The following is a 5,000-nucleotide window of genomic DNA, read 5'->3' as shown; positions in this document are numbered from 1 at the left end:
GTGTGCAAGTATGCTTTTACATACAAAAACACGAATATATAGACACACACTGTTATATGTATAAAGATGATATTCACGAGATTACGATACTAATTACTTTACATTGCTGTAAAACTTTAGTCTTTCAACAGAGAATATCTAATTAAGATGTTTATTGGTTTCAAAATGTAAATTAGCCGTTTTATGCCAAGCGCGTATCATATCACATCACAGCACATCAAATCATTTGGATCAATTTCTTTGTTTATGCCCGTGGAGAAGAGGCATTTATTTCAATATTATCATTCCTTAACGCTTAACGGCATTTCGTCCGTCTTTATGTTCTGAGTTCAAATTTCTCCGAGGTCGATTTTGTCTTTCATCCTTTCAGGGTCGATAAAATAATCACTAATTAAGCACCGAGATCAATGTAATCGACCTGATCCCTCTCCTGAAATTGCTGGCCCTGTGACAAAAGATGAAACCAATACTGGAGTTTTTTTTTTTCCGAACCGAAGTATATCAGCAGCTTCCTACCGATAGAAAAAAAAATAATAAAAGACTCGTATATCTTATTCTACTATTCTCAATTTGTGGTTTTCACGTTTGTTTGGGAGTCACATGGTGAACGTTTACAGGGTAGGAGCTCAAATTCCAGGAGTTGTCCTATTAATAGGGCATTTTATTCTAGTAGTGTTTCAGAGTGCACAATCCAAAATATATTATTGATATAACTGGTGAATTAGTCCACGGTGGAATTTGAACTTCGAGTATATAAACATAGCTGTAATATTTACCAATAGATTGCAAATAAATAAGAAAATATTTAGAGAAGAACAAAAGCAAAAAAATTCTAATCAATATATAAATATATGCAAATAAACTAAAACAATTAAGATCACAAAAAGAAAACAAAACGAAAAAAGTAATAAGCTAAACAAACCGTATGATTCAACCATTATTTATCGTATCCATTTACTGAGAGGAAATTAAAGCGAACATTTATTTTGAGAGAAACGGTGGTATATATATATATATATATATATATATATATATATATATATATACACAAATACGTACATATATATAAACGTACATATACATAAACATATGGATATAGATACACTCACACACATATATACATTTATATTTGTGTGAGTGTGTGCGTGTGTGTGTAAGTATGTATGGTTGCATATAAATACTTACGTATAAGTGTATATTTATGCATACATAAATACAATATATATATATATATATATATATATATATATATATGCCTGATTATAATTTCGTTATTCTAATATTTTAAATCGAAGCAGGAAAAGCAATAAAGTAATAGAATATAAATATAGTGAAATAATTAAAAATATATTAATTTTACACGTAAAATTATGTTTGAATGGGGTGATACAAGAGTGAGATGTGTCCCGCTCTCTTTTGAAACTAATTCACTCTATTTAGTGTACTAAATCCCTTGGGACATGCGTAAACATCACCACATCATTGCAAAATATAATAAGTCATAAAACACGGAGATATTAGAATCTCCAATGAACTTTATTATTGGTTAACGAAATTCTTTCAGTGTACACACACACACACACGTACATATATATATATATATATATATATATATATATATATATATATATATATATATATATATATATATATATATATATATATATATATATATACTTCGATTAGAAGTTGTGTTAATCTCATGAAGGAATGGCGTCATCCCAGGAAATTCTGGTTCAATACCAAGTATTTTTGAGAATTAATTTTCCTTAAAATAATAGGTGTATATATAAAAACATAGTTTATGTTCATATTAAAGAAGAAAAAGAAAATGGAGATTGGGAAGTTAATAATTGTTTATTATTAACTGCAAATTAATTACCATCCCTTAGCAGACTGCTACAATGAGACCATAAACACATAAATCAGCCAAGAGTATATATTTATCCATATAGCTGAATAAATTCTAACTATAATATTATTTGAAATTTAATCAATAAATATTTCTCCAAAAGACCTCTCCGTCTAAACCTACTCTACAACCGAATTGCCTCTCTACTCAAATCAACGTACCTACGGAAGACTTTAACTCAACAGAGATTATACAAAGCCAAGATTAACTTCACTGCATCGTAGTCCAATGGTGACTTTAATGGCCGTACCTTCGAAGTGAGTGTCAATAATAACGTTGTTTAAGAATAATATATGTATAAATATATTCCATATATTCCGACATATAAGATGTACGTTTTCCTCAAAAATATCTTCTCAAAATTAACTCTACTTCTCATATGCCCTGATGAGAGCTGAAGGTAATGACATCTGAAGTTCATTTTGATACCTTGACTTGGGCTCTTACTGTTATCATTGATTTCTTTGCAAACATCGATCATTGTAAGTATTGCCTGAAAGTTGTATCCTTAGAAAAAGTGGTGTGCAGTTTGGTCTTGCGTTACATATATATTTGAGGTAACTCAATGCACTTTAAATGCAACTTAATAACAACATGACAGCAGAGATATAACATCCTTTTTATGTTTAAATATTTCTATAAACAGAGGAGTATACAAGTTTTTAACCGTCCTACGTAAATTTTTTATCTGCATATGAAATATTCGCCAGCAAATATACAATATTGTAGATAAATATTGATAAATTGAAGTTTTCAGACAATGTGGAGTGTAGTTTCATCATTTCATCATATTGTATCTATTTTATGCATACACATTATACATACACGTATGTATACATAGATATATATGTGTATGTACCTGCATGATATATATATATATATATATATATATGTGTGTGTGTATGTGTGTGTGTGTGTGTGTGTGTGTGTATGTGTGTGTGTGTGAATGCGTGTACCTTTATGATGTATATATATATATATATCAAGAGAGAGGGAGAGAGAGAGCGAGAGAGAGAAAGAAAGAGAAAGAGAAAAAGAAAGCGAGAGAGAAAAAGAAAGAGAGAGAGAGAGAGAAAAAGAAAGAGAGAGAAAAAGAAAGCGAGAGAGATACAGAGAGAAAGATATTGTTTAGATACGAAATCTACGTACTGAAATTGTGGTAATATTAAAATATGTTTCTGGAAATAAGTTCCTAAACATTCGTACACAAAGAATTGTCTGGAATTTGGTAAGCTTTGAATTACGTTGCACAGAAATATATGAAATATTCACTGATTTCTTTAGCTGATGTTAGCCAATATATCATTATAAAAATATTCCTTATCTGCAGCAGCCAAATGTGACAATATGATATATATGGTTATGTCATATATTTATGTACAGAGTGAGGTGAGGATGAGAAGTCCCGAGAAAAAAACAGTCTAGTGTAATTATACTTTTAGATAAGTTATATTCCAGTTAAGAATGTTACCAAATAGAGTGCCGTTGATGTGTTTAACCTTAGAGTTACGCTTTTTATGAGGATATGAAAACTTTGCTACTTTTGTCAGGTGACTTCTCTAAAGACGGTAAAGATTTCCTTTGCTTATCTAGAATAGCTCAAACATGGTGTCTTTAATGAAGGAGATACTGTCGTTTCTGTATGAGTCATACGTTTTGTCTCTTTATCTTTTATCTGTTACGTATTTCTATCATTAGGCTGCGGACACGCTGGGGTGCTGCATGATGAAATTTTAGTAGAATAAATCGATCCCAGAAAATATTTTTTTTAAAGCTTGAGAGCTTACTCTATAGGTGTCTTTTCCAGAATCGCTCAGCTAAGGAAACGTAAACCCACTAACAGCGGTTATCCAGCAATGGAGTGAGGAGAAACACAGACACAAATCTATCTATCTGTCTGTCTGTCTGTCTGTATAATTTAAATGAAAGGATCGATTGCATGGCCCCTGCGATCCCTCTGAAATTAGAGGGATCAACGCCATTGATCTTCATACGAATACTCATGTTTAAATTTCTATGAAAGCTTCCAGGTTGTTTCTTATAACAAATTGGAAGACAGAGGTAAAAGGAAACCCGATGAGACTCTGAATGGAGACGAAACCATTCGTTTCGTGTCTCATTTAAAGTTGCCATAAACTTTATGACATAATCACTGCGCCAACTGTCACAGTGAGCTTGAATATATGTTATATTAATCATATTGATATAATTCCTTACATGTACTTTATTCTAAATTATTATAGTATTTAGATAACTTATTCTAGCCATCGCGGAACGATGAAAGCCAAAGCTGACTCCGAGGAGACTTTTATGGCAAACGTTAAGAGACGTATTCGCATGAATTCATATTTGTTTCATTGCAAAATAAACAGTTATTGTAAAGGAGTAATTTAGTTAGATATTTGAAGTTAAATCAATCTAACGCGACGTCGATCTGCTATCGTAAAATTAATTATATTGGACTTTAATGATGAGTGGCAACGGAGTTTGATCTTGCTTAACAGTTAGTGTTTAGCGAGCGCCATAGAACCAGAAGTGAACTTCTCACAAACTACAGTGATCAGTTAAAATAAATAGACACCATGTTTTCAGTTGGTGGTCGAACGAAGTTTCCCATTTCTGCAGAAATTAATGAACATCACATAACAACAGGTATTTCAGTAAGTTTCAGGCGCCAATATTCGGTTTTGTATTGAAAATATTACAAGCCAGCAATTTATGTGTGAATCCTTAAATACTTAGAATATAGTGATGCTACAAAATTACTTAGAATATAGTGATGCTAACTAATTGTGGTTATAGTGGCAAAATTCAATGAAGTATGCGAATTTTACGGTTACGCGTTTGACGAAGGTCCTTGGACTTTTGCATCAGCAGCAATGAAAGGCGAACGAATTCAACTTTAGGTAGAGCTATCTCAGGTTTATAAGAACATGTTGTTTTCCCACATTATGCTAGTCTCTCAGATTTATCACATCAGGCCAAAAAGTCTCTTGCCATCTAAAGGAATCTATGTCGCTTATCTTAGTGATCTGTTTTGCATCACATATTTCACTTGTCTTATGTAACATGTGTAGGTCGTCGTCGG

The sequence above is a fragment of the Octopus bimaculoides genome, chromosome 22, assembly GCF_046866305.1.
Source record: "Octopus bimaculoides isolate indiv1 chromosome 22, ASM4686630v1, whole genome shotgun sequence".
NCBI classification, from domain to species: domain Eukaryota; kingdom Metazoa; phylum Mollusca; class Cephalopoda; order Octopoda; family Octopodidae; genus Octopus; species Octopus bimaculoides.
Note: the sequence above shows the minus strand (reverse complement) of the source record.